Source organism: Leopardus geoffroyi, chromosome X, assembly GCF_018350155.1.
Source record: "Leopardus geoffroyi isolate Oge1 chromosome X, O.geoffroyi_Oge1_pat1.0, whole genome shotgun sequence".
Classification (NCBI taxonomy): Eukaryota; Metazoa; Chordata; class Mammalia; order Carnivora; family Felidae; genus Leopardus; species Leopardus geoffroyi.
This window is the reverse complement of record NC_059343.1, coordinates 96322996-96349172: the sequence shown is the minus strand read 5'-3', so window position 1 is coordinate 96349172 and position 26177 is coordinate 96322996. Positions and strand designations below refer to the sequence as shown.

At 42.9% G+C, this 26177-nt stretch overlaps 1 long non-coding RNA gene across 1 annotated transcript; it reads right to left on the bottom strand.

The window, feature by feature from the left end:
* Window positions 1-6574: 6574 nt before the first annotated feature.
* On the bottom strand, window positions 6575-26127 carry LOC123595061. The gene is made up of 3 exons (XR_006711007.1): window positions 25853-26127; window positions 7608-7781; window positions 6575-6755 (listed from the first exon to the last, which is right to left on the bottom strand). It is a non-coding gene; the product is annotated as an uncharacterized LOC123595061 (long non-coding RNA).
* Window positions 26128-26177: the final 50 nt, after the last annotated feature.

Here is a 26177-nt window from a genome sequence, read left to right as displayed (position 1 = left end):
TCTGCACTGACAGTGTGGAGCCTGCTTGGGATTATCTGTCTCTCTCTCTCTCTCTCTCTTCCCCTCCCCTGCTCATGCTGTCTCTCTCTTTCTCTCTCTCTCTCTTCTCCTCCCCCTTCTCCAAAACAAATAAACATAAAAAAACAAAACAAAACAAAAACAAAGGGCCGTCAGGAATATTCTAAGGATGTTGAATTTTTTGATTTGTTGCTGTCTTGATTCTGGTGATGGCTTTATGGATGTGAACATATGGCAAAACTTACCAAAGTGAACACTTTAGAAGCAAACATTGCAGTTTATTACCTATCAATTATACCTCAATAAAGCTATTAAGAAAAGAACGTGTTCTATGTCCTGTCTATATTAGTGAACCATAGCAACATGGACCCCAGATGGTATGGTTCACACTTGATAGACAGGATTTCCTTAATGTACCTTATAGTAAGGCACCAGAATTCTATTTTCAGGGAGTCATTATTTCAGAGTTCAATAACTCCTCCATCTCCTAACACAATCTAAGTCTAGAAATATCTGAAGAGCAAAGGAATAATTTGTGGAGTGAAATTTTCAAGTAATTGTGTATCTGTCATTGGCCACAATCTATGTGTGAGAAATTTGTACATATTTGGGGAAGTGATAGGTAGGAGCAAGCCGTCGTAGGAGCAAATGCACCTATTTAAGAGCAAAGTATTAGTTACTCATGCATTACTGTTTCAACAAGTGTTTGGTCAGCACCTACTATGCTCCAGCCTGTTCAAAGCACTGGGGATTCAAAGTTGCAAGAAACAGGCTAAAACTTGGTTCGTTATAGGGGATTTTTTAAATGTTTATTTATTTATTTCTTTATTTATTTAGAGAGAAAGTACAAGCAGGGGAGGGTCGGGGAAAGAGGGAGACAGAATCCCAAGCAAGCTCCACGCTCTCAGTGCGGAGCCCAAAGTGGGGCTCCAACTCACGGGCTATGAGATCATGACCTGAGCCGAAATCAAGGGTCGGTTGCTTGACCGACTCAGCCACCCGAGCGCCCCCAAAATCGGGGATTTTGAATACATCCCGTTTTCCTCGGAATTTTAGGCTAGGAAAAATTAAATAAGAAACCAACCCCATAAGAGGCGAGGTCTTGAGGATAATCAGAAAGGCAAGGGTTGCAGCGCCCGAACAACCCGAGTTTGAAATCGGCCTCCATTCGCTACTTGGGTGACTTTGGGCAAGTTAGTTAACCCATATAAGTTAGTTAGGTGCTTTCTCTAAAGCATCGACTTCCTTACCCATCAATCAGAACTGATAATGATGACTTGGAAACGTTATTGTGAGCGTGTAATGAAGGAACGTCCGCATCTCATCCTTTCCTTACGGAAATAGCAGAGGCAGCCATACTTCTGGTGCTTTGGCACAGGCCCTCTATCCTGTCACCTTTGCTCTGAACTGGAGACCTCTTTCCCTCTGAGTTTGCTGAATTCGTTGTCACTGCGTTTTTAGGCCTCCAAATGCAGTGTCCCTCACAGGTATTTATTGAGCATCTACTCTCTCCCAGGACACATGCTAAATTTCGAAAAACACACACGTAAAAAGCTCATTTCTTCCCCCAGGTTCCCCACGGTCTAGGAAGAGAAGCAGGCAAAACAAAAGTAAACTAAACTAAAAGCACCTCGCCCCAATCCTGTGCGATATGGTACCTGCCGTGGTACACAGAAATGCAGAGTGCTGTGATGAAACACGGGAGGGGCATCTAAGCAAGACTGCAAAGAAGGAGGTTCAGTGATGGCTTTCCGAAGCAGACGATATGAAGAACAACCAGTAATTTTCTACCAAATATGGAGATTCATGAAGCCAGAAGTCGTCTCGTTGTAAGCCAATGGCTAACCATTTCATGTCTGGGACAGCACCCCAACATTCTTTTATAACCATTCCATTTGGTAGCAACCCCTGCAACATACTTAATCAAGAAAAGGTCTTCTTAGATTCATTCAAGAGAATAGGCATTTCCAGTGTAGCCTCAAAGTCAGGGATTTACGTTTATAGAGAGGCACCATCACCTATTTTGGTGGTTCTCACTCATGGCTGCACACAATTGCCTATGTGAGGGGCTTAAAAATACAAATTCCTTGCTCTCACCCCAGACAGATGAAATCAGATTCTTAGGGGATGAGGCCCAGACATCCGTATTTTTAAGAGCTCCCCAAGCAATCCCAAGGCACAATGAATGTTAAAAATAAATGCTATAGTAGGATAAACAGCTTTCACAGGACATGTGTTCTCTTCTCATGGTTCAGTCCTGAACTTGCCCTGTGACTTGAGTGAATCATTGCATTTTCCTTGTCCTTAATTTCCTTGCCTGCAAGATGAGACAATCTCCAAGGTCTAACATCCTCATACCATGGCTCTCTTACTTTATTTCTGGACAGTGTTTCTTCTGCTCGTTTACCAGAGTACAAACTTTGGTATTTTGATTGCTGTTCTATTTACTTTATACAAACACATGGAGATTCTCAAATTGATTTATGCTGTGGATGAAAATTAACATTCTCAAGGAAAAGATTGGGCCAAAGAAAATTTTTCAAAGGCTTATGTAATGAAATCAAATAGAATAACACTTGAGAGAACAGTTTTTCATGTAATGAGAGAATCCAGATTGTGATATATTGGAAGGGGTTACTCTCTAAGGGGCAGCACAGTGATAGATGGGGGAGCATTAGAACAGCCAGACTCACTACCTATTTCGAACTTAACCTAAAGGAAAACTGAACTTCTCAGGTGCTACATATGCTTTGTGTTTATATCTCTGGAAAGGTCAACTGATAGACCCCGAGAGGACTTGTTGGTGAGGACCAATTTCAGTTTTACTTCTCATAAAAATACACCTGAAATAGAGGCAGCGTATCACAGACAGGTCATTGTGGCTATAATTCCGTAGAAGAAATTAGAATTATCTTAAAACCGGAACCTCTGTGGCCTATAAAGTGCTGTCAGTGTTACGAACATCATCACCTGTACTAAAACTTTTCACAAGACAGTCGAATGCCCTGAAATGGCCAGATCATCGTTAATATAATCCCAAGGGAAGTATGGTTGATGAGTCAGAATGCCTGTCAGTCATTCTAGTCTTTGAGGTCAATAGTCAGTGAGGTTCATACACTGATCGCAGGGGAAATCATGGATGGGACCTGCAGCTTGACTGGAAAGAAAGAAGAAATGTCCAATCCCTTAATTTGCCTTGGTCCCTTCATTCAACGTTATCCACACTGGAAAAAGCACAAGAAACAATGGAACTGAAATCCAGGATAATTGAGGAGATAGGAAGTACCTGGCTTCTTGAAGGGAATGCAAGTTTCCAGGCCCAGAGAAATTGGTTCCCAGCTTGAGAGACCAGCTGATGGACTACGCAAGACAGGTGTAGATGCTGAAGGTCACGGAGAAGTTTAGAGGGTTGAAAAAGAGTGAATACATGTTCTCATTCTCTTCTGCCACAGGGAAAAGAAAACATCCAAAGCTATATACACTTAGGAAAAAGTTGCCCAGTAGAATAAGAATGGACTTTGGAATGGCTTCCAATCTCCGCCGCATCACGGTGGCCTGGAGGGGATCTTTGCTCTGTCACAGTTTTCTCGATTGTAAAATAAAGATAAAACATCAATCTTACAGTTTTGTGGTGAAGATGGAGGGTGCTGTATGAATGGCTCAGCAGAAAGCTGGGTGCCTCATAGGTGTTCAATAAATAACAGCCCCTCTATTACTAAAACAGATTGTGCCTGAGGCTTGATTATTTTGACACTCATTCTTGGGTTTCTGGGAGCCTTGAAGAATAGCTTTATTGTGAAGATACGTTGTATCATCACCAATGCTGATACCGTCCCGGGATAGGTAGATTTTCACCTTCTGGGGACAGACATTTTGAGAGAGGTAATTTTTTTTTTTTTATTATTAATAATGCTAAGCGATGTAATGTTTTGGATTCTGTCTGTAGTGAAAAAAAAAACAAACAAAACAAAAAACCAAACCCCCCCCCACAAGCTGCCTGTTTAAAAGAAAACAAGAGTTAGTGTTTGTTTCATGTTTGTTTCATCTTGTTTCGTTTTCTAGGTGACCTCACAACTTCTTTTGCCATCCTTTTTGGCTGGTTTTTTTGGACACCTGTGCGTCCTCTATCCCGTAAGGATGGCACTCAACGGTGGTGATAATATGCGTGTATTTTGGAAACTGAGCTGGGAGGAAATGGAAAATAAAGATGCAAAATATTGCTCACGGTAATCTCATTCTGAAGCTGTAAGGCACACAGGTCTTAATGACACAGTACAAGAAGAGGGTTCACAGCACAGAAATAGAGGTGATGGGAAACATACTGTGTTTTTTGTTCTCTAAAGTTTAGCTCTGTAACTTGGGCCGAGGGCTAGAAAACTCCTTCCTTCTGAAGTGGAGGTAACTTGTTATTGAACAAAACAGGCAGGCACCCCAAATAAATATGCATTTAATATATACATGAATGAATGAAGAATATATTTCATAATCTGGTGCAAACATACACAGCGTGTACAACAGGGTAGGAGGTCATCGTTGACTTAATTTAAAGGCACTATTTAGTGCCCAAACCTAGTAAACGCTCAACATACTTTGACGTAAGGATATTGATAATCTAGATAAGTTGCCCCTGAATTAAGGTAAGCAAAACAAATTATTCGAAACATTTCTTGGGATACATCTGAATTCAAGACATGAGCACCTGGCATTCGTATCTCGAAAAAGACAAACTACCAATAGTCCTAGCCTTTGCCAACAACTGGCTTTGTAGCGATTCACTCAATATCTGAGCCTCAGAGTTCCTATCTATAAAATTAGGGACTTTCCCTAAATCATCCTTAAATTCCTTTCTGGCATTCTTTACAAGTCTATAATTCTATGTAAATAACACATAGGCTTAAATTTTATATAATTTATATATGCAACCCCCTCAAAGCAACACAATGTCAGCTAACTTTTCTCAAAAATAAATTTTACGTATATATGTGTGTGTGCGTGTGTATCTATATGTGTAGATATAGATATAGATATAGATGTAGTTATATCTACGCTATACGGATATAGATCTATATCTACACATACAGATATAGGTATGTTTTAATTCTGTAATACCACGAGGTAAGTGTTGTGTACTTGTTTGCATGTCATCAAAAATGAAAGCTAGGGGTGTCTGGGTGGCTCAATTGGTTAAGTATCTGACTTTGGCTCAGGTCATGGTCTCACAGTTCGTGAGTTCGAGCCCCGCGTCGGGCTCTGTGCTGACAACTCAGAGCCTGGAGCCTGCTTCGGATTCTGTGTCTCCTTCTCTCTCTGCCCCTCCCCAACTTGCGCACGCTCGCATGCTCTCTCTTTCTCTCTCTCTCTCTTTCTCACAAAAATAAGTATTTAATTTTTTTAATTAAGAATTTAAAAAAATGAGAGTTAAAGTTTCTGATGATTCGGCCTCCAGTCAGTACGGTGTGCCCACGTTTATGGTGATGGGACTACATTGGCCTCACGAGTCTAAAACTGAATAAAGTCCAGAAGCCTGCTTTTTTGGCTCCTTCCAAACAAGGCTAAATTAGATGTTTCATCTTATAACTCTAATGTGAGGAAGTGAGAAGCAGAAGTACCACCTTCTGTCTGCTCACGCCTTCTTAAACCAAGGTAACAGACCAGAATTAAGGGTTCTGATGGCTCTGAACCGTCTACCCTTTGTAAATGCGGACAGGACACAAGTGGGCACTATGCTGATAGATGTGTCCACCGACGGGTATGGAATTTTCCTAGTACATAAAGTACAACAGAGAGGACACCTTTTGATAGAGTCCCGTGACAGTTCATACAAGTCTGATGAAAGCAGTTACAAACAACGCTGCTTTTGCAAAAGTATTCTCTTTGTTGAATCAGTAAAGAAGTTGGAAAATGGTTTTGGGTCCATTTCGTTGAGTGTTGGCTCTTAACAACAGTCCTGGGATCATAATAACAATGGTATTCTGGGGTGCTTGGGTGGCTTAATCTGTTGAGCTTCTGGCTCTTGGTTTGGCTCAGTTCATGATCTCAAGGTTCGGTTCGTGAGTTCGAGCCTCGCATCTGGTTCCGCGGGAGCCTACTTAGGATTCTCTCTCTCTCTCTCTCTCTCTCTCTCTCTCTGCTCCTCCCCCGCTTATTCTCTCTGTCTCTCTAAAAATAAATAAATAAACTTAAAAAAAATAAAGAAACCACAACGGTATCCTAATAAAACATTGGACATATCCATTAGTTATAGAACGTTTGTCGTTTTTAAAGAAAAAAATATCAAGCTTAAAGAATCATATGCTTTGAAAATACAAATGCAGAGTAACCAAATACTGTTTAAATCTTCCATTTTACCAAGGAAGAGACTGAGGTCTAGAACCCTTTAGTGATACATGTGAGACCATATGGGAAAATACTTTATGGGGATTTTTTTTTTCATTACGCATATAATGGACATAGCTCTCATTCAAGGAAACAATACGTCTCAAGTCATCGCTTGGGGAACACAAACATCTTAGACGTCCGAACCTTTTAATTTAACATGCAAAGGCATTAACTATACTTACATTCCAAAAGCTTTTATTTTTGATGTTCTAATTTATTTGTTGTATACAATTCGACCGTATATGATTTGATAATCGTCACAAAGATTCAAGCTCACAGCTTACTCAAGTCATATTTCTCCCTATGATGAGATCAGTGTGGTAGGCTTTGAGGCAGATATTTTCAATTCTTGACTCTATCTGAAATATATAATCAGAAACATAAGGGTTTCATCCGTTCACTGCTCTGAAACGTGTATAGTTTCACATACAAAATGACAGGGAAGTCATCGTTTATATGTTCATTTTTACTTATATCTTTATCTTTTCCTATCCACCATTTCGTATTTTTTTCCTCATCAACAAGCCCACGATAAAAACGGATATTTGGAAGCTGGGTTTTTCTATCTTCTCTATATTACTTATTTCTAATTAAAGTGTCTCCTTTTATTGACACGTGCATTAATCTTACATGCTAGCCAATAACAGAACTATACCCACGGAGATGGTTCATGAAGAGGTGGCTTTTCCCCTGAAACATACCTATGAAATATTCAGCCCTCTCTTATTTTTCTTTTAGAATCATATACAAAATAATCTTTGGGGAGACGCAAATTAGCTCAGGTACAGAGAGCGAGCACCTCATTAAAATGTTCCTGGGTAATAAGCATGCTGAAATGCCTCATGTGTAAGTAGGTGGCACAGATGGGTAATTTGAATATGCATATATTCCTGCCTTTATGTTGCTCTGCCCTACTTAAACTACCATTCATTTGAGTTAATGCCACAGCGTATCTATCCTTCTCTACACTGCATCCAGAGTTCAGGCGGAAATTATTCCTCTGTGCTGTATTATGGATGAAAGATTTGAGTAGGATTTTTTTTTTCCGGTGCCAGTCTTAATAACATGCAACGGAAGCATCCACACTCACCATTACACCTAGGGAGCGTGGGTGTTCTCAGATCATCTCAACACCGCCTGGTATCTCTTTTTAGCCCATAAAACATCTGGCCTGGCTGTTGATTACCATGGTTCCAAACCCACAAACAAACCTGATGAATTCTCTGCATGCTAGATCATGTCAGATTTCAGTAAATTATCATCTTGTGACACGTAGTCATTTCCGGCTACCCAGCAGCGATTAAATCCCAAATGAACCAGCTCACGGAAGGAAATTAGCTTAACTCTTACAACATGCTGAATTCCTCAAAGTCGTACAATTCTTTCTAAAACAAACAGACACAAGACGATGGCATGAGTGTACAAAAAGAAAAAAAGTTGGGGGAGCACATATCCCTATATAACAAATTACGGAGTACCTTTTCTTTGTCTTTCCTTTTCACAACATGAAGAGAAAAGAACATTGCTCTGGCTCTTCTCGACATTTGTTTTTCCTTGCGATTTCTAGAATTCCTACCGTGAACCAGAATGGTGAAACAATTAGCGTGCACACTTTTGTTGTACACGGTCTCACATTTCATTAAATCAGTGTCATTATCACATTGTGGGATTTGTCTTTCTGGAAAATTTCTGTCTTTTCCTCCTGTTCTCCTCTGTCTTTTATACTTTTCCTAATGCTGATACACGTTTCTACTTAGGTCTCAGGTTTTAATCCAAGGTTGAACAGGTATTGGTGAAGATTGCTGTTTTGTTGGGGCCCCTGGGTAGCTCAATCGGTTAAGCGTCCCACTCTCGATTTCGGCTCTGGTCATGATCTCGCAGTTCCTGAGTCCCAGCCTCACACTGGGCTCTGTGCTGACAGTGCAGAGCCTGCTTGGAATTCCCTCTCCCTCTCTATGTCCCTCTCCCACTCTTGCTCTCTCTCTCTCTCTCTCTCTTTCTCAAAATAGATAAGTAAACCTAAAAAAAGATTGTTGGGGCGCCTGGGTGGCTCAGTCGGTTGAGCGTCCGACTTCAGCTCAGGTCATGATCTCATACTCTGTGAGTTTGAGCCTCGTGTCGGGCTCCGTGCTGACAGCTCGGAGCCTGGAGCCTGCTTCGGATTCTGTGTCTCCCTCTCTCTCCGCCCCCTCCCCTACTCATGCTCTGCCTCTCTCTGTCTCAAAAAATAAAACATAAAAAATAAAACATTTTAAAAAAGATTGTCATTTTGTTGGTATTTTTAAAAAATTTACATTTTTTTAAAGTTTATTTATTTATTTTGAGAGAGAAAGAGAGAGGCAGAGGGAAAGAGAGAGAATCCCAAGCAGGCTCCACACAGCACAGAGCCCATTGTGGGGCTCAAACCCACGAACTGTGAGGTCATGACCTGAGCCAGAACCAAGAGTCGGACTCTTTTTTTTAATTTTTTTTTCAACGTTTATTTATTTTTGGGACAGAGAGAGACAGAGCATGAACGGGGGAGGGGCAGAGAGAGAGGGAGACACAGAATCGGAAACGGGCTCCAGGCTCCGAGCCGTCAGCCCAGAGCCCGACGCGGGGCTCGAACTCACGGACCGCGAGATCGTGACCTGGCTGAAGTCGGACGCTTAACCGACTGCGCCACCCAGGCTACCCCAGCTGTATCTCAATTTTAAAAAATACTATCAAGGGGCACCTGGGTAGGCTCAGTCGGTTAAGCGTCCAACTCTTGATTTCGGCTCAGGTCATGATCTCACGGTTGGGGAGTTCAAGCCCCGCCTGGGGCTCCGCGCTGATAGCGTGGAACCTGCTGGGGATTCTTTTTCTCCCTCTCTGTCCACACCACCCCCCCGCCCCCTGCCTGCTCACCCTCTCTCAAAATAAACATGAAAAACAAGTTAAAAAAATACTACCAATAGCTATTTTTTAAATGTTTATTTATTTATTTTGAGAGAGAGAGAACCTGAGCAGGGGAGAGGGGCAGAGGGAGAGACAGAGAATCCCAAGGGGGCCCCACGCCCAGCATAGAGTCCAAGGCAGGGCTGGATCCCCTGAGCCCACGACCTGAACCGAAATCAAGAGTCGGATGCTGAACCGCTGAGCCACTTGCGTGCCCCTCTATAGCCATTTTTTTTCTCGTTGAGGTATACTTGGGTGTGCAACATGGTGATTCAACGAGCTTATACCTTGTGCTCTGCTCACCACACACGTAGGTACCATCTGCCCCCCATACGACACTGTTGTAATATCATGGACCGTATTCACTATGTTGCACCTTTATCCCCATGACTTAATTCATTCCATAAGTGGAAGCCTGTACCTCTTCGCCCGTTTCGTCTTTCCCCTACTCCTCTGGCCTTTGGCAACCATCAATTTGCTCTCTGTACTTACGACTCTGTTTCTGCTTTTGTGTTTGTTTATTCATTTGTTCTGTGATATTGATCGTATTTCGGTTTCGACACACAACTCTGTGGTTTTAGTTGCAAAAGTATTTTCTAGCAAGTTCGGTGTTAAAGACTGCCCTCAGCCAGTGCTAGTAATTCATCTACAATGAGAAGTCAGGTGACAATTCTGCTGTGGGCCTAATTAAAAATGTTGTTGGGGAAATTGATTTGTAAAAGCCTAACCTTGCCCCTCGCCTCTTCAATTTTTTAAACACATGAAAATATGATAAGAGATTAATTTCCAGTGTTCCACATATGCCATTCTGTTAATAAATTTCAGTGAGCCTATGATTCAATCTCATATACGAGAGAATTATGAAATCAACCAAAAAAAAAAAAACATACCCGCGATTTTAATTAATATTCTCCCGCAGGGTCTTTATGCTTGCACCTTTCTGCACCATCATGTACCTTTTTGGTTTAAAAATAATTGCACAACCTTACGTCTTCTGAGGATACTGCAAGAATAGCAAAATCTCATGGTAAAATTCATTCCTTGTTTAATGTAACACACATTTATTGAGTGCTTATGTATTCTTTGGGGGGGGGGCTGTGGATGTTAGAACAGCCCTATACTAGACATAATTACAGCATCATTTGGGTAGCTGGGATCACTAGGTGAAGATCACACTCAGCACCTTAGAAAAACACCCAAATATCTAAGCAAAACTGAGGCACGTAGCTATATACGAGCTTTTATTGTAGAGGAATAACTATACGACACAATAACCATCATTCCAAAGGTTCTATGAGTATGGTCAATAGAAATCACTTTTTCTCTAGCATACAGTCAAAACCATAAACCTGCTTCTCTGTCACCTGTCCTTCGTCTTCCTTATAAACATTTATAAATGTAGTTTGCATACAGGATAATTGCATTCATCAGTCACTACAGGCAAAGGACCCAGGCCCTACTAGTTTTTCAAGAACTCCTCAAATTTATTTGCAACATTAAAGATAAAAACTCTTGGCACCCAATGAAGAAGGAAAAACTTCACATCAAGATGATCAAATGCTTAATTAAAACGTTCACAAGGTAGAGAATTAAGTCAGCTTTATTAATTGTGAAATTTAGTATTCATAAAAATTTAATTGTGTTTGAAAAAAACTTTATGGGTTAGATCTTCTCTAACCCATTTGCAAGTGTGGATAATGATTGCAGAGAAATCATAGTCAATAAATAAATGAATCATTTGCAGGTAAATCATTTCCATGCAAAATTAGTTAAAAATTCTTTTAAAATTTAGAGTGTTTGGGCTCCACAAAAGTATTAAAATTATCCCGTATGCGTGTGCAAACCTGTTCTAGATAGCTTACATAGATTATCTCATTTGGTCGTAACACTTCAATTTAATTCAGTTTGAGGAAACTTTTTGGGACACCCATTAGAATTGCAAAACAAGCTCTCCAGGTGTATACGTTATCTCAACTGAACTTCATAAATTCTTTTTAATTCAATTGAACAGCAATGTATTATCTACTCTGTGTCTGGCACTGTGTTAGTTACTCCAGGTACAGAAACAAAATGGTTATACACCCTGCTCTCAAGGAGCTCAAAGATCAACAAGAAATGAAAGCAAGGAAGTAGAAATGTACATGAGCATGTGATAAGTGCTATTGTCTAGGTAAGCATGGTGGTCTGTGCCATCATCTAGGAAGGAAACTTATTCCAGATTTGGAGGAACAGAATAAGCTTCATGGAGGAAGTCCCCTCTGCAATTGAAGCCAGTAGGAGAAACTGACGGTAGTCAAGGAAAGGGAGTCAGAACAGCTCGAAATTTCCAGGAAGAGGCAGGGAGAACATGTGCCAGTCACAGGCCAGAGAGAAAAGGGAACACGGAGATAACAGAATGATCAGTAATAAGGTGTGCTCCTGTGTCCTCTAAATAGATACAAGGGGTGCTGACCATGTGACCAAAGGCGAACAGAAATCCCTGACAACCCATCAAAAGATTTTTGCATCAAAAACTGCCTTCGATCCAGCAGAACCAAGCCTGTTAGAAGAAAACCTGTCAAAATCGGCATCGGGCAAATAGATTTTCGTAGCAAGAAACTAATGTCTCCACCCATGTATCCAAATTTGTGCCTTCTCACAATGTCAGCTGTTATGTAAACTTGACCTTTGGAAGAAGTGATTTGACTAAGGATTTCAAAATCATTCAGTGAAACCATGATACAGCTGCATCATTGGAATGAAAGTGAATGGCCCATGCAGAGCCACTAATATAAGCCATTAGCCATATTGTGCCTTCAGGAGAATTATGTGACTTTCCAAAGTCAATCCAAGTGTTTAAATGTTCTAGGTGCCCATCATGTAAAGCGTTACTGACAAACAGCTTGTCTAAGGCAACAGGGGCTCACATTCTTAAAAAAACATACTTAGATGGTGATATCTGATACGAACCAAGTTGTTTATATTACAATGTCAAGCTTTAAAATAGCAACTTGAAATAAATATGATTAACAAATGACCGCCGGAAGACAATTCTTCATGGGTCCGTTGCATTTCTGCACATTTTGAGAACCGAGGAACGATTGCCTTTGATCTATCTATACTATCCTTTTTTTTTTTTTTTTTCCAACGTTTATTTATTTTTGGGACAGAGAGAGACAGAGCATGAACGGGGGAGGGGCAGAGAGAGAGGGAGACACAGAATCGGAAACAGGCTCCAGGCTCTGAGCCATCAGCCCAGAGCCCAACGCAGGGCTCGAACTCGCGGACCGCGAAATCGTGACCTGGCTGAAGTCGGACGCTTAACCGACTGCGCCACCCAGGCGCCCCTATACTATCCTTTTAAATACGTTTGTTTAGCAAATATCTTTAGAAGATAGTTTCTCCCTCCAGAGCAAAGGGCAGGTTTGTTTACTCTCCAGTAGCATAAAGAAAATGTCTTTCTCTAAAGCAAGTTGGAGCAGGTTTGCTTGCAGCCAATTATAAATGATAAGGGCTTCCTAAGCTTGAGGTTCCTCTGGTGTGAAGGAAAATCACTATGTGGGCCACCCTGTGTTCACTCCTGTGGGCCTCGGGTGGAGGGCAATGGGCAGTGAGGTGAACAAGATGCTCATGCTGCCTCCGGTATGGTGACTTAAAAAGTCCTTTGTCTTGGGGCACCTGGGTGGCTCAGTGGGTTGAGCACCCAACTTGGCTCAGGTCATGATCTCGCGGTTCGTGAGTTCGAGCCCCACAATGAGCTCACTGCTGTCAGCCTGTCAGTGCAGAGCCCGCTTCAGATCCTCTGTCCTCCTTCCCTGCTCTCTGCCCCTTCCCTGCTTACACTCTCCCAAAAATAAACTTTAAAAAAAAAGTCCCTTGTCTCTGACCCAGGAATCTCATGTCTTCTATCAGCATCAGTGAGACAGTAGCAGGCTAACTTGTTAGCTTGCGTGCAGGGTAAAATCTCCGACACTTCACCATTTTCAATAATAACCTTTTCATTTTGCATGGGTTTGTTAACAAATCCATATTGATAGGATTCATATATGTTAATTAAAACTTGTGCTCGGTTTAAATAGGTTAAACCTTTGCCTGAGCTGAACTTTATGACGTCACAGTTTGCAAATGAGCCTTATCTAAGGTGATTAGATATTCATTATAATTGGACAAATTTATTTCTGCATGGAGATAAATCATAATTAATAGCAGTATCGTGAAGTAATGGTTTACCAAGATCAAGTTGTAATTTAAGAAAGAATTCTTGCTTTCTCCTGCCATGGAAGGATTCTTGGTGTCACATATCAGAATGATTCAGAAAATACTTCTTGAAATTTAATTTCTACTCTTAAATCAGGTTGTACCACGACTGTAATCAAGTTCTAAAATTTTATGGGATTTTTTTTTCCCTGGGGTAAATCATGGGCTTCTGAAAAACAAAACCAAATTAGCCCAGGCTCTGAGTTTTTTCCCCAAATTTCCAGTCACTACTTATTTTCTAATACGAAGTATCCAGTCAGTTAGCTTATTTTCCAAGTTGACTTTAATACCTTAAATCTACGCATAAAGCGGTGACCGATCTGAGGGATCTTGTTGCGTTCTGGAGCGTATATCCATCCTATAGCGGGTCCTAGCAATGGTATGAGACTCTAGTTTATGTTATAGGGTAGCTGCATACCAAAACTTCCGCATTGTATGAATCGTATATCAAGCAAGATGCACAGTCATAGAGGAGCGGCCAATATCCTATGGGAGAATAAAATCTTCACACAGGAGTCAAAATGTGTGTCTCAGGCTACTGGCTTGGGAGCTAATAAGCACCCTCGCAACTTTGATCCTGACCTTCTTTCAGAGAACTGAGTTTCAACCTAATTTTGAAAATGACATGAAGTGGACTGAGTACATATCGATGTTAAATACCTAAAGCCAATGAGGTGTTCATTATTTCATATCCAACAAGGTGCTGATAAAAAGAACTCCAGCCCAATCACTTTATGACAAAGCCTGAAATGTTTAACTTCCAATAGTTTACTCATTAAATACGTCTGCCTGCCTTTCTCACATCGCAAATAGCTTTGTTTTAATTAGTTACCTTGAAAAAGTCTATATAGACCAAAGCTGAAATCGTTTTTAAATAACTTTTCAATTGAGAACACAATTATGGTATTTTGAATTGAAGCACAATTTCTCATCTCATTACCTTTATTTAAAAGAGATATGGTGGGATCTCTGGGACAATAGTTACTAAGTTTTTTTGACACGAGTAGCTTGCATTTAAAATTGGCCCAAGAGTATGACAAACTTTGAGGTTAGGTAAGCTTATCAAATTTATTCTCTGAACAACTGGTCCAACATTCATATAAACATGCAAAATGTACAACTTCTGGGTCAATAGCACATTCTAAGCTTTCACAAATCGGTATATGGTGATGGTATGAGTTAAAATTTTTAAAAAATATGGGGCTCCTGGGTGGCTCAGTCGGTTAAGCTTCCAGTCGGCTCAGGTTGTGATCTCGCGGGTCCTGAGTTTGAGCCCCACATCGGGCTCTGTGCTGACAGCTCAGAGCCCGGAGCCTGTTTCGGATTCTGTGTCTCCCTCTCTCTCTCTCTGCCCCTCCCCTGCTCATGCTCTGTCTGTGTCTCTGTCTCTCTCTCTCAAAAATGAATCAACATTAAATTTTTTTTTAATTTAAAAAATACAACTCAAGTGGCTGAATTCTATGGGGTAATATATTTTATTTGCAATGCAAAATAATATCTTTTTAATTCATTCAACAGCTATTTATCGGATATCTGCTGTGTGCCGGAAACTATACAAAGTTTTAAAGATCTAGACACTGATGAGCAAGGCACTGAAGATACTCTCTTGTCCTCAAGGAGCTTGTAGAGATTAGGACAACGATAGAGGTATGATCATTGTTTTTTAGATGTTTATTCATCTTTTAGAGAGAGAGGCAGAGCGTAAGCAGGGGAGGGGCAGAGAGAGAGGGAGACACAGAATCCAAAGCAGGCTCCAGGCTCAGAGCTGTCCGCGCAGAGCCCGACGCGGGGCTCGAACTCACACGCTGGGAGACCACGACCTGAGCCAAAGCCAGATGCACGGCCGACTGAGCCACCCAGGTGCCCCAAGAGAGGTATGATAAAACGCGCTTAGGAAAGCATGAAGTAGGGTCACCCAACTCGGCCTGGGGTAATCAAATGAATGGTTTTTGCGGCTGAGTCTTTAAGGGTGAGTTGTTGTCCGGCAGGCAAGAATGGACAAGGAAGCATAAAGGAGTATCCGTGCAAGAAAGCAGTTGAATCTGTTTTCAGTTAACAGCCTAGCTTACCTCGGTAAAGTAGGGGTGAAGTTAACTCCTAAGAAGTAGGAGGCTGTGTGTTGTCTAGTGGGGTCCTCTGAGGAATGGCGTTGGCTAGGGTCTTCAAAGACCTATTAATCCCTTACCGAAAGAAACGTGGTTGCAGAGTATATCTGCCAATACGTTTTAAAATATCGTCGATTTAAAATAAAGCTGGCCTCGCTCATAGAGTTGGGAGAAATGAACTCTGCAAAGAGAAGGGCTCTTGCAATATTAAGTAATTAAAATGCCCGTAATGTTTCCAGGTTCGCCTCCATCTAAATTGATGTGTGCCCTTGCACAGATCATTTAACCTCGCTGCTACAGATGTCATCGGTAATTCGGGAGTAATATCACAAATGTTACAAAAATGTGAGGCTTCATAAAGCACTCTGAGAGACTCCTGTGAAGGGATTATATATGCATAAAGTGCATTATGATTACGAGAACTAATAATAAATCGTTGCTTGGCACTTTGCACACTAATTAGAAGTGCAACCTGTTCCAGAGTATTAGAAGAGTAGAAACTAAGTTGAGAATTCTGTTTCTCATCCCCTTGTGGCTTATAAGTAGGGTGATCACATAATTTCTGCCCGAATTGGGACATTGTTGGTAGTGCAAGGGTACCCGAAGCAGGTAGGGCACTCAGACGACAGGCAGGAATTAGGGCTGTCCCAGGCAAATCAGGATGTAGAGTCAGCCTACGTAGCGATTTATCCCTTCGTCGTTTGCACATGTGTAGCATCTCTTCTAAAGCTCCAAGGTGCTCCCCGGGAAATTCCAAATGGGATGGTTGCCATTTGTGGAAGTGTCCATGATGGTGTCAAAGCCAGTGCAAGGCAACTACGGACACAAGTGGCGGAGGCGTATTATCGCCCTCCCCACCCTTAGCCCAAGCTTTGAAATGGAGCTCTAACAACGATACAGTCTCTAATCATGCATTCAGCTCACCCTCGTTTTCGGAAAAGTCCCTTGACCTAACAGATGCATTCAGCGCATGAACATAATGCATCTGCTCTACCCTCGGTATATAAAATCGTGGCATATTTGAGCTTCAGTCACCCCACGTGAGAGTCCACACGTTCTCTAAGCCTCCTAATGGCTGCGACAATGCTGGATTTTGTGTTTATTTATTTATTTTGAGAGAGAGAGAGAGAGCGCACGCACACGCATAGGGGAGGGGTAGAGAGAGAACACTGGGCTGTCAGCGCAGACCCCCCACTCAGGGCTCAGTCCCTCAACCTATGAGATCATGACCTGAGCTGAAATCAACAGCCGGTTGCTCAACTGACCAAGCCCTCCAGGCGCCCCTGTGATAATGTTGGATTTTATGTTTTCTTTATATGTAAGGATGAGAAAAAAATATAAATAAGGAGATATATATATATATATATATATATATATATATTCTGTTTAGCTTGCAAATTCCTACAGGTTGAAGACCTTGTTTTTCTCACTGCTTTTCCTCTCCCCCCAACAGACACGCGCACACACACACACACACACACACACTCACCATATTTAGAAGCAGCAGCAAGGCAAAAAAGCAAGATGGCAGCAGGTAGTGTTGGGCAGGTGAATGTGCTCTATAAAAATGGAAGGAGGAAAAGAAGATCGGGAGGGAAGGAGAGGGAAGCAGAGTCATGCACAGTACAGTGGGACACCTGCATTGTCACGCACATTCATGATTGCTGGTCATGGTCATGGGCTGTGAAGGCAAGAAAAAAGAAATGCCATTAAAAGTCATTTCCATTTTACACTCTCAATCTGTAAAAAAAAAAAAAAAGTTTAATGATGTGCAATCAGTCAATAATTTGCAAGATCATTAAACTCCTACAATGGAAGGAAAGAAGTCGTTAAGTCTCACAGATCCTCTTAGCGGCAATTCTCCAAAGAACAAGTAATAGAAGGTGGTTACGAGATGCGGCCAGCAAACCCTGAACTCAAGTTCAGAAGACGGCTCTCACCAATGTTCTTCCAGGGTAACAATTGCCGGGGCAATTCGAGTCATGGGCTTGTTCAGATTAGAGTGATCTGATTTCTGTTCCAGAAGCACAGTTTTCACGTAATGCTAAATCACAAGACGTGGAAAATGGCATATAATGCTATGATTTGATCAAAGAGATAAGCATGTCTCATTTACTTGCTTCCAGGCTAACCATTCACTATTGTTTGAATAGAGCTGGTAATCACAGACTAATGAGCCTTGAACTGAAGACCCAAAGGTAGAGAACTGGTTTGGCGTTGAAGCATGCTAATTAAGAAGCAGGACCGAGTAGGAAAGAAAAAAAAAATACATACAATCTGAAGTCTGCCCTGTATAGCTGGCAAGATAAACATAGCAAACGATGCTTTGAACTAAGTGTCAGGGTACCTCTGCGTTATACTTGGTTCCTTAACTTAGTCAAGAAGTGCTTCTTCAACACCTAATATGTGCCAGACATGATGTTTCGTGTTAGGGAAATAAAAAGTAATGGGATTTGGCTAAAAGCATAGAATGGATGGGATGGGGGTGGGGAAGGGAAAGGAAAAAGCTGGCAAGGGTACTAGTTGGTGGCACATACCTTCGTAAAGCCATTTAAGGGGGTTGAGGGTTTATTCCGAGAGGATCAGGGTGTTGCCGAATGGTTTGTAAGCAGGTAAGCAGCAATTCTTTTTGTATATTTGAAGGTATTTCTCCAGCTAGAGTATAGAGGAGGTATGGAGGGATAGAGTCTGATATTGTACGGTAGGAGGCCAATCAGTAGGTGATTGCAGTGGTACCGGCAAGAGATGATGATGGCCTGAAGTAGTTCCCACAGATCTTGCTGAACAGTTGGACGTTTGGGGAGGGTGGGAGCAGTAAGAGAGAAGAAGGGGTCAGAAACGATTCCCGGGTTTGCAGTTTGGTCAGCTGGGTTCAGTACGTGAAGCCGTGTACCGAGATGGGGGTACGGAGAAAAAAGAGAAGCTTCTTGGTGGCCCAGTGAATTCAGTATTGGAGCCACTGACACTCAGGCGTCTGTGGGACCCTGAGATGGAGTTGTTGAGTAGACATTTGGACATAAGGAAAAAGCTCACAACCTAAAATGCAGATTTGGGAGCCATCTGCAGAAGGATAATAATTTAAGCCATTAAGGGGTAGTTCAGGTGACCAAAGAACCTCGCGTAGAGTGAGAAGAGAAAACAGGCTAAGTCACAATCTGGTGGACACCAGCATTTAAGAGATACGCAGAGGAGGGGCGCCTGGGTGGCGCAGTCGGTTAAGCGTCCGACTTCAGCCAGGTCACGATCTCGCGGTCCGTGAGTTCGAGCCCCGCGTCGGGCTCTGGGCTGATGGCTCAGAGCCTGGAGCCTGTTTCCGATTCTGTGTCTCCCTCTCTCTCTGCCCCTCCCCCGTTCATGCTCTGTCTCTCTCTGTCCCAAAAATAAATAAACGTTGAAAAAAAAAAAAAAAAAGAGATACGCAGAGGAAAACAAACCTACGAAAGAAACCGAGAAGGAACTAGAGGAGAACCAGGTGGGTGTGGTGTCATGGAAATCCAGAGAAAGGACTGCTTCAAAAAGAAGCTAATCCAACTTTTCCGTCCACCACTTTCCTTTCTTGACCTCGCTATCATCTCTGTACAATAAAAAGATTGGACTAGATGTACGTCAAAAGTCATCCCAGAATCATCTCCCGTTTTTTCATAGGAAATCTGAAATGTTTCCCCTTAGTTTGGCTAATTCTTTTGTTTTTAAATGTTTATCTAGGGGCGCCTGGGTGGCGCAGTCGGTTAAGCGTCCGACTTCAGCCAGGTCACGATCTCGCGGTCCGTGAGTTCGAGCCCCGCGTCAGGCTCTGGGCTGATGGCTCAGAGCCTGGAGCCTGTTTCCGATTCTGTGTCTCCCTCTCTCTCTACCCCTCCCCCGTTCATGCGCTGTCTCTCTCTGTCCCCCAAAAAATAAATAAACGTTGAAAAAAAAATTTAAATGTTTATCTAGTATTGAGAGACAGAGAGAAACAGAGCATGAGCAGGGGAGGGGCAGACAGGAGGAGACACAGAATCCGGAGCAGGCTCCAGGCTCCGAGCTGTCAGCACAGAGTCCGATGCGGGGCTCGAATCCACCAACCGTGAGCTCATGACCTGAGCTGAGGTCGGACGCTCAACCGACTGAGCCACCGTGGGCGCCCCTGAAAGCCTCACCTTGATTTCGTTTTGTAGCGGGCAACTCTCGGGGTGTCGACCTCTCTACTCTGAGGACTCTCCCTCCACACGGGGGAGGGAGAATGTTTGCAATTTCTACTCTGTGGCTCTGTCCCCCCCACCTCTGACCATAGCAAGTGGTCCAGGGTGGACACAGGATCCAGGGGTTCGTGATTAATTCCTCTCTCCTGATTCTTTGAAGTTGGTATTCAAAGATATTCATCTCTATTGATTGCTCGAACTGAGGAAGCAACAGCCTGTAAGCAGTAGGTTGGCCATCTTATGCAGGAAGGTGGAGCAAAGGTAAATCTGCCAAAAGAGCATGAAGCAGGCGAAAGGGCAGAATTTAAAAAAGAGCCCGTGAGATGTGGGGAAGCGTCTTAAAGAGACACAGTGGCCCGAGAGTGAGTGCAAGGACGACTACCCTGGTTCCTAATAGCAGGCTCATTCTTGGTTCCCATCCCTGTTAAGGCTGAAATGCATCCTCGACCTTGGTTCCTTGTAATAATGTTCCTCATTTTTGCTTGCACTCGTTTGGTTTCACTTCTGCCACTTTTGATCTGAAGTCTCCTGGCTTAAGGTAACGAATTATAACTTTTCTGCCTCATCTACACTGGAACAGCAACAATGTGGATTCAAATGAAGGATGACACACCAGGGATATCTTAAAGGTGTAACTGCAGGAACTGATCTCAGGTTTAGAGTCTCCTCAGCACCCTGTGGCCCTTTCACAATGTGTATGTATTTATACTGTTGTGTGTTTAACGGTGGTCTTTGGCCATTTCTCCTCTTGGCTTGTTGAGGAGAAGGATTACGTCTGTGGACTGTATTCTACATATAAATCCTTTCCCTAGAAGGAGGTGGTCAGTGAATGCCTAAACATCCTTATCTGGTATGTGCATTTCCACAAACCTGGGAACTCTATTTTGTGGCTATATCAGAGCATCCTAGAGGATACGGAAAACTGGAACTTCTCTCTTCATGGCCAAGAGAACCCATGAAATCACAGTTGAAAGAAAGAAAGAAAGAATGAAGGAAAGAAAGAAAGAAAAAAGAAAGAAAAGAAAGAAGAAAGGAAAGAAGGGAAGAAGGAAAGAAGCAAAGAAAGAAAGAATGAAAGAAAGAAAGAGAAAAAGAAAGAAAGAAAAGAAAGAAGGAAGGAAAGAAGGGAGGAAGGAAAGAAGCAAAGAAAGAAAGAATGAAAGAAAGAAAGAAAGAGAAAAAGAAAGAAAGAAAAGAAAGAAGGAAGGAAAGAAGAAAGAAAGAAAAAGAAAAGGAGGGGGAAGAAGAAGAGGGGGGAGGGGGAAAGGGAGAGGGAGGACAAGGAGGAAAAAAACAAGAAGATTCAGATGGATTGCCTAGGTCAATGCCTAACTTAATTTATGTACCTCATCATTACAAGTGAGTTCTGACCCAGTGACCATGCTAGCCATGAGGTAAGGGCCTGCCCCAAATGCGGTGTCCGCCTGTGTGTGAGTCATAACCTGTTAAGGCTTTTGGAAGCAGAAAGCGAGTTTTCTCAAATATAAATACTAGTACGAGCATCTCTTCCAACGTCTCTCACTCACTTGAGATGCTGTTTTGTGCTGACTGGGCTTTCAGTGAATACCGTGTCATGATGTCGATGTTCTGTGTATGACAACAACAAAATTAAAGGAAAAAAAGTGAAAATAATCCCCGGAATAAAAAAAAAAAAAAAAAAAAGGGAGTGACAAAGTAATAAAGTTCGCTATGTCCCAGAGCCAGATTCGCTTTGGACTTCCTGCCCTTCAAATCTTTTTCATCGTCATGGGCCTTCACTGAATATAGAAGCCATTAATCGGACCTTAGTTCCAGGCACCAGGGACCAGGCAGGTTGGGCCCCACGCCAGACAGAATACGATCTGACCTATAGCGGCTGATCCGTCTACTTGCCACCCGACGTGCTGGAAATAATGGGGTCAGGTTGACGGGTGACACAGGGGGCGATCCCGTTGAAATCGGCAATGGGGCAAAAGGAACCACTTCTGCCTCCTTTGCCTTTCCCGGAAGCCTGGACGCGGGGCACAAAGAATATAACCGGAAGAATTCAGGGTCGCAAGGGGAAACTGAGCAGACCCCCACGGTGTCCACCGGAGGGTGCCTCCTTCGTGGCAGAGTCCGTCAGATGTGTTAGAAGCAAGTGCGTGAAATGATCTTCACTTCGTCTTTCCAGCTCCCCCTCCGAGGGAGATGATCCTGTTTGCCAGGTCCCTGGTCTTAATTTCCACAGCCACGTCCTTCGGTCAGGCTGTCATCCCCTGCCTCTATTATTCTAGCAGCCTTCTGCTGGGTCTCCCTGCCTCGTGTCGATCTCTCTCTCTCTCTCTCTCTCTGCCCCAGTCAATCTTGTTTCCTGTTCCTATATTCAGTCTTTCCGAATGCCATTTTCTTTACGTTTATCCCATCTGAAATAGCCGACAGCAGACTCTTCTTATCCACTGAATCAAACTGAAAGTCTCCCCCCTGCTTCCTTTGCCTGGGCCCCTGTCCTACCCACACCCCATCACTGCTTTTCTCATCTCGTCTTTTATAATGTCACAATCAGCCCTCCCCTTTACAGTGAGGCAGGTGCCCTGTTTGTAGCAGAAATTGCGCAGGTGTGTACAATAGGATCTATACGAGGCAGTTCCGTTATTTTTTTTAAATTACTGTCTTTAAAATAGAGGCTGAGTGGAAGCCACGTTCGAGACCTCCTACTGATGAGGTTTGAAAGATTGGGGTTTGGAGCCAAAAGCCAAGAAATAACGCTTGAGACGTCTTTGGGTCAAAAAGGTGGCTTTTTGCTTGTTTGTTTGTTTTAAGTTGATTTATGTGTTTTGAGAGAGTGAGAGAGAGACACAGAACATGGACCGGGGGGAGGGGCAGAGAGCGAGAGCGAGAGCGAGAGAATCCCAAGCAGGCTCCACACAGCCAGCACAGAGCCCGAGTCCGGGCTCGAACTCACGAACCGTGAGATCATGACCTGAGCCTAAGTCAAAAGCCAGATGCTTAACAAATGAGCCACCCAGGCACCCCCAAAATGGTGGTTTTATTAAAGCACAGGGGAGGGCATGTGGGCAGAAAGAGATGCACTTGGGCTATGAGGAGTGCCTGATTATAGAAGATTTTCTATCCCATGGAGGGGAGGGTGATGTTAGGGCTTCAGGAAATTGAGTGTAGAGGCTTCTGGAAGTTTGGTTGACAAAATTGCTTTCCTCCTCGTAAATCATTAAGACCATGTCCTACATGACTGTGATCTCCATCAGTTACCTATTTTTTAAAATTTTTTAATGCTTATTTATTTCTGAGAGAGACAGAGACAGAGAGAGACACAGAGAGACAGAGTGTAAGCAGGGGAGGGGCAGAGAGAGAGAGGGAGACACAGAATCCGAAGCAGGCTCCAGGCTCTGAGCTGTCAGCACAGAGCCCGACACGGGGCTCGACCCCACGAACTGCAAGATCATGACCTGAGCTGAAGGAAGTCAAATGCTTAACCGACTGAGCCACCCAGGCGCCCGTTACCAGTTGACCATCTGTTTTTCCCTTTCCTTTGCTCTTGGGCAGCCAGGAGTGTCTGAGAAATGTCACGCATCTCTCACCCGGTGGGGGGAAGGGGGAGTTGCTGGGTGTTAGCCTGTACTTTGCCCTCAGCTTTCCTTTTGCTCCCTCATCACTCTTGCCACCAGGCGATTGTCACCCACCCTTTACAGTGTTGTTGTGGCCACTAAGCAAAGACAGCGTTTGTTAAATGCCAACTATAATCCATACTTCAGATGTTCCATCTCATGGACGTCTAATGGCCTTGGGGGCACGTACTGAAGCCCTACACCTTGCAGATGAGGAAACTAAGTCTCAGAAGGGAGATAAGCAAGTGAGCCAGGACTGTCTCCGAACCCAGCGCCCTTCCCTTTATTGTGCTGTCTCTCTTTAGTTGAGGTAACGTGAAAGTGATCTATATAGATTAGATCCCCTCCCCAACCCACCTTCCTCTTTAGGGAAACGGTCAAGGGAAGGTCATGAATGTAATCGTCTCCCTTTGAACAGTGCCTATAGAGGTCCCTTCCATGGATCCAAAATCGGGAAACCCTTGAGCTCACACATTCTCACCAGTAGCAACCTGGACCTCACAAACACCCCTGCGAAGTAAAATCAAACTAGAATGATTCTTTTTAAAATCGAACATGCAAATGAATTTCCTTCAGGTTTAATTATTTTAAAACCTAAATCTAAAATGTAATGCACTAATAGCAAGAGAGACTGAAAAGGGCTATTGGAGGTTATTTGATCTTTAACGCCCCGTGGAATATTCCTGCCATTTCTGAGTGTGGCTGCTCTCTTCCATAGCAAATCCTACTTCCCCGCAAATTGTTCAAGTGTGGCATCGAGAGCAGATTGAGCCCATCAGCTCCTCACTCTAGATTTTCTTCTGTTGATCCAACTACGGGTACATACTGAATTTAAAAATCAGGCAAAAGCACTAAAGAGGTTGCCGCGTGTTCCTGCTAAGTCACGCCTCCTGCAAATGCGTGTTGACGGAGCTGGGTTGCTCTCTTGGGTTGGGTTTTGGGGTATCCTCGTGCAATATCTTATGGTTATCTCTGCTAAAAATGTGTCTTTGTGGCATGCAGCCTGTCAAGACGCTAGTGAAGGACGACACCCAGTCTTCTGGCTTTGGTTGTTGACCTGGAGCTGTGCAAATCCAAATCTGGGGCTCGGATACAGGTCTAGGAACCATTAGCTAATTGGTAGGAATTTAAGCAACAGGCATGGTTGAAGTCTTCCAGAAGATCAAATGCTTGGGAATGCTACATCTAGGGTACCGTCTATATTGGTATAGGGGAACGAAACAAAGTTGCCAGGAGCTGTCAGAGGTAGAGAACATGCGATGGAATCACGGAGCAAGAGTATTTCAAGAAGAAATGAAAATGAAATCAATTGTGTCAAATGCCACCCATGGTGGATTCAAAGGATCATTGCTTTTGCTTTATCTAATAAGAGTTTATAAACTACCCCTTTCTTTTCTTTTCTTTTCTTTTTAAAGCTTATTTATTTATTTTGAGGAAGAGAGAGAGTGAGCAGGAGAGAGAGAGATTGCTTACTACTATTGGAATGATAGTTCCCCATTCGACTCTTTTGGTACATCCTCCCATTCTCAATAATCAACAGGCTTGTTGAACAATCTTATCTATAAAATCTCTCAGAACCCTGGTGTGTGATACGTCCAGAACAATGAGCTGTACAGTTACTTAAGAAGAAAGAGGTGTCCTTCAAAAAAGATTTTCCCCACATTTCTTGGACTTCTGTTCCCCCTTCCCAATATCCCTTCTACCATTTTTATAAAAAGATTATTCCCTTCCACATAAGCAAAATAGTTGGGCTTTTATTTTGTAGTGTTTATTTTGAGAGAGAGAGAGAGAGAGAGAGAGGTGGGGTGGGGGTGGGGGTGGGGGGGGGGAGAATCACCAGTAGGCTCCGTGCTGTCAGCACAGAGCCCAACATGGGGCTCAAGTTCATGAATGGTGAGATCATGACCTCAGCCAAAACCAAGAGTCAGACACTTAACCGACTGAGCCACCCAGGTGCCCCCAAATAGTTTGACTTGTAAAAAAACTCAAATGCCATCAAAGCAATTTAGTTAACTTGCCAGTAGAATAATGCCAGTGGGTCTCAAAATTCTCAAGGCAAAGACATAGTCAAGTTCCTTCCTCATAGACTGCAAAGAACCGTTGCTACTCGCGTTCCATTAGTATAATAGGGACACACACCTAATTCCATTCAGACTGCCTTGAAACTTTACTACCTCATGCCTTCAGACAGCAGACTTTTATCGTCACGCTTAATGCAATGAAATCTTTAAGCATTCTCAAAAATTATAAAATGGGTGACATTTCTGGTTTAGCCAGAACCAGAACTATGAGACATTTAAATTGCAGCTATGAATAGTACTGAAGTCAGAATTAAAAATACAAGATGCGATTGCACCTATTGACCTATATAAAGCCTAGAGAAACAGCAATCCTGTTTGAAGGCAAATTTGCAGATTAATCCAGAACTCACAGATGTGAAGAAGAAGAGAGGCCAGTAGCTTTCCGGCCAGTTCCTTCTGGCTGTTAGCAGGAGATCTAGTTGCCACTTCTGAGAACTCCCTCCTTATTTCATACCCCTCTGCTTGTACCAGAAAAACTGTCTCTCCTCATGCCAGAATTGTCTTCCATGTCAGGGGTCTAAAGTCCTTCTTCCTCCTCCCCTACATATGGTTGTCGGAAAATCCCCACAAAGAGATCCAGCTGGATGAATGAATCACCCTTTAGACACACAACGCTTCTCAGAGGCACAGATCTTTTGCAAGCGGATGGGGACATCTGTCTCCGCAGCAACTCAG